The sequence below is a fragment of the Falco punctatus genome, assembly GCF_963210335.1.
Source record: "Falco punctatus genome assembly, chromosome: 10".
Taxonomy (NCBI): domain Eukaryota; kingdom Metazoa; phylum Chordata; class Aves; order Falconiformes; family Falconidae; genus Falco; species Falco punctatus.
The window spans coordinates 19,695,940-19,708,327 of NC_137590.1; positions in this window are offsets into that span (position 1 = coordinate 19,695,940).

Below are 12,388 nucleotides of genomic sequence, written 5' to 3' on the forward strand. Positions count from 1 at the left end.
AGGGGCCGGCGGAGGCTGTGGGGATGATGAGGGGATGGAGCATCTCCCTGATGAGGAAAGGCTGGAGAGCTGGGGCTGCTCAGCCCGGAGGAGAGAAGACCGAGGGGCTCTGATCGATGCCTACAGACACCTTAAGGGCGAGTGCCAGCAGGACGGGGCCAGGCTCTTTTCAGCGGTGCCCAGCGACGGGCCAAGGGGCAACGGGCACCAACGGCAACACGGCAACTTCCATCTGCATGTGAGGAGGAACTTCCCTGCCTCGGGGGTGGCAGAGCCCTGGGCCAGGCTGCCCAGAGAGGCCGAGGGGTCTCCTTCTCTGGAGACGTTGGAACCCGCCTGGACGCGGCTCTGTGCAGCCTGCTCTAGGGGAGCTGCTTCAGCAGGGGGGTGGGCTGGGTGACCCCCAGGGGTCCCTTCCAGCCCTGACCGTGCTGTGACTCTGTGACTGTAAAATTGCTCTCTGCTTTTCAGCTCCCCAGCTGCCGGCATTAAGCAGCTATATTTTGAATTGAGAGCTAAATGCAGAAAAGGATATAATTTTGTTTTGGGGTTTGTTTTTTTAGGATCCTACAGAGTCTGTATTAAAAGTAATAACAAGAATCTTCCTCGCAGCGAGTTCGGCCGTCCCCGTGCAGTACGGGCAGGCAGCCGCGAGAGGGCACCGCAGACCAGTCCCCCCTCGCTCTCCGCCCTGCCAGGATGGAGCATCTCCAGGGTCCTGCATCGCTTCTGCCCCTGCCTCTGTGAAGCCATCACACCTGCTGGCCTGTCTTCTGCAGCCTCTTGGCAGGTGTATTTCTGCAGCCTTCCTCTGCTGCTGGCAATGGGAACCGGTGCGAGGTGGTTGCAACGGGACCGTAAGTCTGTGATGTGGGAAGGAACGGAAGGCTTTGGTTTCAGGGGTTCTTGGTTAAGCCGGAGGGATGTTGCAAAGCAGTGAGGATGGCCAGGTGAAGGACTTGTGAATATTTTGCTGTGTCTGGGTCTTTAGGTGTGATGTCCTCACTAGCGTCAGTAGGGATTGCTGCTCAGAAGCTCGTCTGAGCCATGAGGTTGGCTCCTAAGCTTATAGAATCATAGACTCATTTAAGTTGGAAAAGACCTTTAAGATCATCACGCCCAACCATAAGCTCAGGACTGCCAGGTCCACCACTAAACCATGCCTCTAAGCACCACCTCTACACATTTTTTGAGCACTTCCAGGGATGTTGATTCCACCACCTCCCTGGGCAGAAGACATCTGTCCCTTATCCCCATCTGCCCACCTCTTCCACCAGCACTTTCCTGCTGTTTTCCCTCTGAGAAATTAACCATGGTGTAGCTGCCAGACCCTCTCCGTGTCCTTTGGACAGAGTCTCTGGGTTCTCTTGTATATGCTGCTCTGTGAACAGCATTTCTCCTTGCACCCGTTTGTCCCATGGTATAGGGCCTGCCTGCCTGTCCTGGGCCAAAAAAGAAACTTCAAAGGGATGGCAGTTCAAACACCTGCCTTCATAGATGTGGCTGACTTGCTTGAAGGACAATGAGCAAAACCATTGGAGAGCACATTTGTTTCCTTCCTCTCTCCCTCCTGAATGTTTTTTCCCTGCCATAAAGCACAAAGGTGGTTTTATGTCACATCTGGAGTTCCGTGTCCATAAATCAGCCTTTGTGTGATCCCCCTTGCTCTGTAAGCAGAAAAGATCTTGTGTGTGTGTGTGTGACCTTGACCTCTTCTTGGAGCTGATGAGAGAAAGGGCAAGTGGGAGCGGGCTGCCTGTTTGCCCTGGACATGCTCTAGTAACTGTAGGACTGGAGAAAGCTGTGCTGTGGGGGACAGTGGTCCTCAGGTGTCCCTGTGACAACTCACGCAGAGAGGCTTGGCCAGCTTGAGTAATGATGTTTTATAGTAGTACTAGGGATATATAGATGCACCAGGGCAAATGTGCACATAGCATGGCAGTATGTCCATTGGGCCACCAGCCTCTTTGGCAGCAGCCTCTGAGGTTTGTTAGTATTGTCAATAAGCAAATTTGTGGGATGTGAGGCATTTTGGTACGGCACCAAAACCCGAGTAGCCTGGCAGTTACAGCAAAAGGACCAGAAATCTTCCTGTGGTGGTTTTTTTTTCCTGCACCAGTTCAAGCGTAGATTATCCTCGGGGGTATCAGTTGAGCCACTTGTCTTGGAGCTTCACTTTCCCCATCTGCCAAACGGGGAGATGATTAGTTTCCACCATGAAGTGGGTATCTGGGGGCCACCATGTAGGACAGCTGCTATCTAGAGCTCTCACAGGAGTGGTCAGAGATGTGTGTGTATGCTTCCTATGTTCGCTCTGCTTGTATGTGGGGCTGTGAGCGTTTGTGCCTATATCCATGGCGGGGAGGGATAAGGGTCTGCGGGTCCAGTGTGAGGCACCTTGACCTGGACTGCAAAGGAGCTTGGGTTTGGGAGAGAAAAGGGGTATTTTGTATCTCTGATGGAGGTTACCGTTGCGCACAATGAGGTCCTTTTTGGTACTTAGATGTCAATATGTATTTAAGAATCTAGGAGACCTTGAATGGCAAGAAGAGAGAAACTAGGATAAGAGACCTAGAAATCTGGTTGCTCATGGCAGTTGCCTGGATCTGCTGGTTTTGTTGTTTACCTGCCTTCGAAGTCACTCAGGGTTTGCCCGGGGCTGTAAATCAGCCTGTCTGCACAGTCGGTCAGTCTGTCCCCACACGTGCAGAGAGATGTATGTTTCCAGGAGCCAACAAATGAAAGATTTTCTGTTTGCTTCAGGTACAGTCAAGGAGAATGGAGAAGATAAGCAGGTGGCCTCAAAGAAGTCAGCTATTTCAAAGCTCTCATGATGACTAGTAACTTTTCTTTAGGATGAATCTATCAAACCAGTGAGGATTACTGTAGAATAGGCAGCGCTGTATCAGCTGTGGGGAAATTCCAGTAGTTTAGAACACTTGGGGAGCATGGCCCTGCTGGGAAGAAGTCAGTGTCCTGGCACAACTCTAAACGTGCACATGGCACTGAGGGCTGGGGCTGGTCAGCTCTGCCAAGGCAACATGTTCCTTATAGGAGCAATCCCTGTGGTGCCACTGGTGCTGGAAGCCAAGAGGTTGGTTTTGCTGTTTATCGTGTCAATATTTCTGTTTGTGCGAGGGCTATTGGGCTGAGCTGGAAGGCTGAATTCAGCCAGCCTGTTCAGATGGACTTTGTGCTGGTTTACATAGCAATTGGCAGGATCATCAGAAGCCAGAATAGGCCCCCAGTGCATTAATTTCCATTTGCAAGAGATAAACTGGTTAGCAAGATGCCTTCTAGCCCTGCTTGCTCTGCGGCTGTAATGGTTCCGATTTTGTTCAGCAGTGAAATAGAATTGTTGAATCGCTTACATTGGAAAAGACATTTAAGATCATTGGGTCCAACCATAAACCTAACATTGCCAGGCCCACTGCTGAGCCATGTCCCTAAGTGCCACATCTCCATGTCTGGATGGTGTCTCAGCCCATCCCATCAACTCATCCCAGTCCTGGGATGGTGACTCAACCACTTCGCCAGGCAGCCTGTTCCAGTGCTCGATAGCCGAGGTACAGTTCCTCTTGCTGGGTCAGGCAGAAGGCTGAATTGTGCCACTATCTACTCTGTGGTGAGGTCAAGCGGACAGGACTCAGTGGACACCGAGGTCCCTTCCAGAAGGGCTGGTGTGTGTCACAGGGAACTGCGGTAAAGCAGTTGCAAAGCCTGTACACCACGGAGCTTGGCTAAGCACAAAGGATCTTCAGCATCCTCATCATAGCAGGTCTCCAAGGAGACCAACCCCTCCTGCTTATCAAGTAATAGTATATCCTATTTTATAGATATATGTACACACAAGCGTGGCAGAAGGCATTGAGGTGAACAGGGAAAGCTTTACACAGGGCATTTAGAGGGCAAGAGGGGGAATGTGAAAGGAGGTGAAATCGAAGAGAAGCAGCAAGACCGAGTGGTGTATTCCCGTGGGGAGAATGTGTGCTGGATTGCTGGTGTGGTGGGAGCTGGTAGGAGAGGTCCCAGCCCAGTATGATTGCACTGGTGAGATGGCAGGGACGCAGCGCGCAACCTGAAGAAGGAGAAGTGACAGAGCTCATTTGGGGGTGGATTAGAAGGGAAGGAGAGTGCAGAGAAAATGAGACTGGTTTTCTAGTCTAGTTGTGGGCTGGATGTGAGGGGAGGAAGGGCGAAGCTGAGCTGACAGCGATGCCTTGGCTCAGGAGATGTGCAGGCACTAGCTCGTATGACGGAGCAGAGAGGCAGAAGGGAACGTTTGGGGAGGAATAGGTAATTCTTAGCTTTCTTTTGGCCAGGTTGAACTTGAAATTATTCCCCTTGTAGGAGAAGATATTAGACTGGGTTAAAGCTGTCTGTGCGGCAGTAGCAAGCCCCAGACCAGCTCCCCACGGGACTGTCTCGCGGAGCGGAGCTGTGAAGAGGAAGCTGCAGGAGAGGCTGAAGACGGTCCCTAGAAAGCTTTGCAGTGACAACTCCAGCACTCGTTCTGTGCTACTTAGAAAGCTGTCAGGGGCGTTCACGTGGGCACACAGAACCTGACGAGCTTTATAACTCGAGGTGCAATTCCAGAGGCTTTGTTAAAGTTTCCTATTTACGCTTCCACTTGAGTTCTGGGAATGCAGGTTTTCATCTGGCAGATGTAGATGTGGTATTGGCTCAAGGACGGCTCTTTGCCCTTAATTACTCTGGCTCATTGTGCTAATTCTGCTCTGTTAATCACCTTAGAGTCACTTTAAGATGCCTTATGCCAATGGACATGTATGTTAATCACAGTTGAAGGACACCCTTGCTCTTTCTGTATCAGAATTGCAGCTGAGGCTGGAAGAGGTGGCTTGTCCGTTGATTTTGATGACCTTCCCCTTTGGCAGGCCACATGCTGAACGCCAGCTGGCAAACGTGATAAGGAATGAAACACTAATCTAACTTCCAGTCAAACTGAGGACAGTCAGTGAACTTGACAAATAATGTTGGGGGGGGGGGGGGGGGGGCTGCAGCAGTGTTTCATGGTCCCATGAGTGGATGACAAGAGTCCTTTTGGGTAGGTGAAGTGCTGGGACCACCCAAAAATCCTTGAGAGTTCTGGCTTTCACTAAGCCTAAAGACTCTTCCACTTCTACACTAGGTCCAGGAACGGGGTGGGACATGAGGACCAAATCTTGTTCATCTAGCACTGAAATGATGTGCACGTGCCTGAGAAAAGACCTCATGTTTAACCCCCTGTTTTGGTCGTCTTCCCAGCTCCCCTGTTCTCCTGCGTAGATCACTGCATAGCCATGCATTTAGTGATACTTCACTCCTGCTTTGCAAAGGGACTGCTGGTGTGAACGAATTTAGACACATCAGACACTACAAGTACCTCTTTAAAATCTTCAGTGGCTTTGTGAAGACTTGGGAGTTTCCCTGGGATTCATACTCGTCCCATTGTTTTGGCTTGGGCTGGTCCTGCTGGGTCTGTGGCTGAGTGATGGGATAAAACCGAACTCCTTTGCAGCAGACGGTGCTTTCATTTCATGTGCAATGCCCATATCACAGGATGTTTGCACAGAGGGAAGAAAACTCTGGAGGTGATTTAGCCCTACTCCCTGCTTGTAGCTGGGGTACATTTGAGTTAGGTCAGGCTGGTCAGTACCTTATCCAACTGAGTTTTGAAAACCCAGAAGTAATTTTGCTGTTGTCAGCAGCAGTGTCACTAGCTTCTCTTCGTTATGCAAAGCCTAACTTTACACATTCAAAATACACAAATACCTTAAACCTCCTTGCTGCAGCACGACCGCTACCACAGCCTGACTTGTCTCTGTCTTAACAACGCATCTGTGAGAGCCTTTCTGAAATGTGGGCACATTTACAAAATATTTCCAGAGAGGCTTTGAAAATTGTCCCTTTCTGTTCAGAGACTGTTACAGAGACATTGCAGAAAGGAAATTGCTGCTGAATCTCGATCTGTCGTTTTGTGTGTGATTTGTTTGCACATCACAGAGCAGATGGAGGCAACACATCATTGCTTTTTGTTTATGGATTTTCAGTTATGCAGACAGAAACGTTCCTAGAGCCCTAGAGTGGTTTGGGTTGGAAGGGACCCTAAAGATGATCTAGTTCCTGACTTGCCCAAGGTGAGAGGCAGAATCTCATGCTGCAACATTCAAGCCCAGACATTTTGTTAATAGGCAAAATTGTTGTTTTTTTGCAGAAATGTGAAAGGAGTCATGAAGCTGGAATGCTGCGACGAGCACTGTAGTGTTAAAGTTGTTCTGGTGATGCCTTGCCCTCTAGTGATGTTGGATTGCATTTTGGTTACATACCTTTACTAAATCTGAGGTTTAATTTTAGTGCTTTGTGAGCTTCAGCATGATCGGGAGATGAGCATGAGCAAGGGATGGGAATTGGCATTGGCAGCAGCACTTTCATTTGTGTTCACACTGTATTTCCACCCCACCCTGGGTGACGGTGAAGAACAGGGTTTGCTGCTTAGGTCTGTTCAGGGGCATGAGTACAGCCTCAAGGTCTGTTGGCTTGCAAAGGGCAATAGTTTCAACCTCAGATTCAAACATCTTTTATTTTATATAATTTTAACTTTTTATTTATGTAAGATTTATCTGGAAGTGCTTCTAGGACCAGGCAGAAGGAGGAACTGGCTCCAGCTGAGAAACCAACAGCAGCTTTGCAGGTTCAGAAACCCGGTTTCTGGCAAGGATTATAATTTTTTTAAATTTTGTTTTTCTGGATGAATTCTAATGGTAATATTGTCAGTCTAATTACTCTGCTAAGCATGTTCTTCTGGTCTCTGCTGAGACTTTACATCTCCATGAGCAATGACTTCCAAAATCACTCCCAGATCTCTTCACCAAAGGTGCTTTCCTGATCTGGGATATTGTTTAGGACAGAAGGGACCCGAAACAATTTCAGAAGCTGCCGTAGCACTTCTGGTGGAAGAGCCATGGAATGGCACAGACAAGGGCTGACACGAAACCCAGGAAGGCTCCCAGTGAACTGGGTTGGTCTGGGCTGGACCCAACGGCTGTCAGGCACTCTGTGATTAGACCCACACATGTGGGCTTTAGCTTTGTGCTGATCACGATGAAAACAAGGGGCAAATCACAGATGAGAGAGTGCAGTATGGCTCCTATGTTTCATGTAAAACAGGTCACTGCTTAATAAAACTGGGTGCAGATCTGAGGCCATGATAATGGAAAGTTAAATGGATCAGACAAGTAAGCCAGCCACACCCGTTTCAACTGGGATCTGTGCAATCACAAGCAATTACCGTGATTAATCTCCTCATTGTCATATACAAATTCAGCACCTGGCCAATAAGTTGCATAGTTGGCTAATTGTGCTTCAGGCACAGGTGGTGCTTCCATGTGAGGATCCTCCTCGTTGACCTTTTTCTTAAGACTCAAGAAACATTGACTGTTTCTTGAGTCTTAAATTTCTGCTGAGCTTCCCTTGGCTGCTTTGGCTTGACTTGAGCAGCCTGTGCTACAACCAGTTGTTAGCAGTGGGTGGAAGAGCTCTGTTACAAAACCCCAGGGTATTTAGGCAAACAGTCACCATTCACACCAGTGGAGCAACCAAGCAACCTCCACTGGGGTTAGGAAATGGCCTCAAGTTACACAGGGGAGGTTTAGATTGGATATTAGGAAAAAATTCTTCCCTGAAAGGGTGGTCAGGCATTGGGACAGGCTGTCCAGAGGGGTGGTGGGGTCATCATCCCTGGAGGTGTTTAAAAAACATGTAGATGCAGTGCTTGGTGACATGCCTTAGTGATGGGCTTGGCACTGCTGGGTGAAGGGTTGGGCTTGATGATCTTAAAGGTCTTTTCCAAAGGAAATGTTTCTGTGCTTCTATGATCTATTTATCAGACAGCTTGCTGGCTTGGGTGGCGTCCCCAAGTGTAGGTGCAGCCTGAGAGTAGCATCTTTGTCTCAGGATCAGCACCGTGTGCAGCTGTAGGAGAATGCTGTCACTCCTGTTAGCGTCTGGAGTACTGGGTACCCTTAGCTTTGTCGATCTCTCAGAATTAACCCCAGGCTTAAACCCCCCCACTTTCCTTCAAACCGACTGGCTAATTCCGGTCGAGAAATGCAACAGAAGTGATTGGGAGCTCCTGCAAGTGTTTCTGCAACACAAGTAGGCTTCTCACCAGGCATCTGGGTACCGGTGCTGTCTAATTCTGCAGCAGGCTGATGGGCAGTTTGTCTCCCTGGGGTGCTAGGAAAGGCATTTTGGTGCACAGAAAAGCTGTAATCCAGGACTTGTTCAGCAGCAGAAGAAGGCTTTGAATCTAATGCCTGTTCACCAGGGAGTCCGTTCTCTCACCGAGGCTAGAAAAAACATTGACAGAAGGTGAAAAATTGGAACATAATCATTTCACTTGAATGAAATATTTGCCTTACCGGAGGCTAGCAACTTCACCTATATCTTCATTACATAGAAACTGCAGGCAGCCAGGAGGGAGGGATCGTATAAGGAGAACACACTGTGGAAATGTTTCTATATTATATCTGAGGAATTCAGACAGATTTTCCAAGCTGCCCGATGAAATATATGATGGTATGATCAACCCTCAGCACAAATGCCAAACTACAAATTGAGTTTCTCCAGAGGCTGAATTTGTCTTTGACTTTTCTGAACCAAATTAAAAAAACCTGTTGCCAGAAGGGAACTATGTGACAACGTACCTTCTTGCACTGCCTGGGTAAAAACCGTGTGTGTGAGCACCATGAACATCTTTCTTATCACGTTGATGCCACATACCAGGTGTGTGGTGAAAGTTTCCCGAGATATCTGGAATTGGGCCATTGCAGAGTAAGTAAACCAGATTTGTATATGTTTTTTTAAAGCAGTAATGTTCATGGACGAAGGCTTCTTTATAGATCTTGCCAGTCCTAAATCTCTATTTTTTTAGGCCATTCAGAAGCTTAAAATAGAGTTGGAAATTATGAGTGCGATGCCTGGCATATGAGTATTTAAGGTAAGAATATTAGGTGCATTTTATGTTGATTTCATGCGTTGGATTTCTTACCAACCATGTGCTAATGCCAAGGGGAGGAGGGAATTGAAGAGGCTTAATTTCATCTAGTCCATGGAAAGTTTAGTCTGTCACATCTTACTGACACTTACAGTCAGATAAATTAAAAAAAAAAAAAAAAGGCAACCCAGCCACTTTTTGGGTTAGCAGGGCCAGTATGGTTTCCCAATTTCGCACCTGAAGGATGACCTGAACTTTGGACAAGCTGAGCCTAAGCTTGTGGAAGATAAAACTTGGAAAACTGGCTAGCTTGCCACATTTCAACTAATGCCTGTGGATTCCCAGCAGAGGTACAAGCCCCGTGTAAAACCCAAGAACGTTTCAGCACGGCTATGAGTTGTGGCTGGCATGCAGGCTTCTTAAACCAGAACGTGACCTCAGGACTCCCAGGTCTTTGCTCCCCTTCAAGCCACGTTGCCTTGGGATGCTGAGAGGTTCAAGCTGTGTTGCCTTAGGATGCTCAGAGGTTCTGGAAACTGTTGCACTCCCAGGGAAGAAAGCCAGGAGATATATCAACTTGTAATGGTTTATTTTTGTGTAAGAGGTCCCTGTGTTTGTATTAGAGGAATGTGTTTATTCTAGGATCAAATAGAAGTCCTAATAATGAGGCAGGGCAGGGTCATTTTCTGTTTTGAGTTCCATGGCCTTCTGCACAGGATGAGTTTACCTATGAAGCAATTAATGTGTGCTCTGAAAAACTGTAGTATTGACTTAAGATAACAGATAAGCATAGAGTGGACATCCCCGACCATCATTCCATCTCCTGACCTAGGACAGCCTATGTGCTTCCTACTTGCAGCCTCTGTCCCTTGTTGGGTGCTCCTCTATCTGATCGGGTTCAGGTGGGTTTGTTTGCAAGAACTAATTCTTAGTTATCCCAGTTTTTTTAAACCCCACTGCTGGTGTTGACCTGAAGCCCAGTGAAACACTGGATCAAGTTGTCGGTTAGAAAAGCCGCCGCAAGCTGCTCACCGTACCTCTGGGTGAGCCATGAATGGGCAGAAAATTGCATTTTAGACAAATTGTAAGAAGCTCCTATGGAAGTTTTCATACAGGTTTTGTTCCCAGTTCCCTCCCTGAGTGCCCTGCAGGCTGGGTGTGAATGGCTGGGCAAATCTTTCTACGGGACCATCTCCTTTTCCTGGGTGCCTGTTCCCGAGCTGAGGGTAAGCAGCACCGGTGTTCCTGGGCTGTGTGGAGGCTGCTAAATCCATGCTGTAAAAGCCAGTCCTGTAAGAGTAGTTCTAATTTCACCCTGTGAAGTAAAAAAAGAACTTTCCACAATCACTAGGTAACAGCTCCTCTATAAAAGGACAGGAGCCATAATCAGTGAGTCTGATCCCAAATCCTCTTCTAGAGTTTGCTTCCGCAATTCTTGGTCTGGGATCTGGTTTTGAACTGGTACTACAGCTGAAATTCAGACTTGAATCACCCTTTATGCCAAAGCCTGTCCTGACCCTCTAAGAGTTCTGGATCTGAACACACGTTCTCAGAGCCGGAGCTGGACGGGGACATGGACACCCCGATGTCCTGGCCAGCCCAGCCGGCTTCATGCTGCCTGCTGGCGGGTTTGCACTGCCGAAGGTGTTTCCAAGAGGAAACATTCTCTGAGCACTGCAGTGACTCTGGAAAAAACACATAAAGCATTTTTATGGTCAACAAATAGTTACAATTTTATTGAGCAGTAGAATACACAAGAAAAATATTCTTTTTTGAGTTACTGATTTATTTATTTATTTTTTAAGAATGAAATAATCAGGGCCTGTTCTGTAAGGAATGTGGTTTTGATGTTTTAACAGCTCCTAGAAAACAGCTGAAATGTTACGGCTTTGTTAGGAAGGCTTTCTTAAGAAAGAGTGTACTAGAAGAGGCCATGGATAGGACATGGCAGCTTGTTACAGAAAGAAAAGGATGTCTCTGAAGACCTAAAATCCAGCCAGTGTGATCAGCCCCTGTAGCAAGGAGTGATGGTGCCTGGAGCCATGTCCTGACAGGGCTCTGCTGGTGCTCGGAGCTTCCCAAGCCCTATTGCAGTAAGCAACTGGGATCTTGGACTCCTTAAATTTGTGCTTAAAGTTAAACAATTTTAATGCAAGTCCCCTAATTCCCATTGTGCCTCTGCCCGGAAACATAGGGCTCGGTTTCTAGTTAGTTCACCAAGCTGGCACAGACCCATGGCCTCCGTGGAGTTAATTTTTGTTGCTGAAGGTTCTGGGCTACAGCTCCAACCTAGCTCAGCCCGAGTGCGGGAGAAGCAGGCGCTTTGCAGAGGACCGCAATGATCTGAGGGGCACCGTGCGCGTTACCCCGTCCTGCCCCTGCCCAGAGCTGCGGGAGGCTGAGCTCCGTCCAGATCCAGCTCGCTGCGAGGTGCCGAGGGAGCTGCCAGCCTTCGCCGGCTCTAACCCTCCGCTCTGCCTGGTCTTGCCTCGTGTCTCTGGCATAAGCTGTCGTCCAGGCAGGTAGCAGCAACAAATGGGAGCGTATGGGACACCTGATTTCAAGTTCATTTTCTTCTCTCTCCACCCTCTTGGTATTTTTTCTCCCACTCTGTCATACATCCCTCCCCAGTCTGTTCCCTTCCCATGTTTCTCCCATCTCTGTACTTCTCCCAAAACACATGCCCATCTCTCTCTGCTGCCCAGAGGCTCCTCTTGCCTTTGCTGCGCTTGCTGCAGTTAACGCCTTTCTCTGCCAAGTGTCTCTGACCATCCTGGTCCTCCAGCTTCCACTCCAGTCCCTGCTAAACAAGCGGCTGCAGAGAAGCAAAGCCAGCCCTTTTCTGCCTATTGTTTGATTATCTGCCCTGAAACAAACTCTGTGTTTCCAACTCGTGGCCTCTCTTCATTGCCAAGTGCTCACGTAGCCATTGATGTGCTTTAGCTGGGGTAAATAAACCCTGGCAGGCTCACAGCTTGTTTCACAGATTATTTTTTTTGTGTGTGTATGTGCTTGTGTCTCATTACAGGGCGAGTGAATGACCTTTATCAAGAGAGAAAGTATACAAGATTTCGTTTCATTATTTTCAGAGAAACTAGTTAGCTAACGGTCCTCAGAAAGCTGTGCAAAACTGCACTTAAATTTCTGTGTTTGAACCATTTTGACGGCAAATTGTAACCTGCGAGGGATGCTCATGTGTGGCTGATGGCTGCCTTTTGGTCAGGTTGGAGACAAAGCCAAGCAAGGTCATGGGAACTTTATATCCACCTGTGTCTGCAGTTTTACTGAAACTTCTGGAATCTCCTGTAAATCTAATTTCACTTCGGTGGTACTTAAAATTATAATGAAGCAGATTGCTCCAGACTTCCAGGACTCTTTGTCAGGGATCTGTTT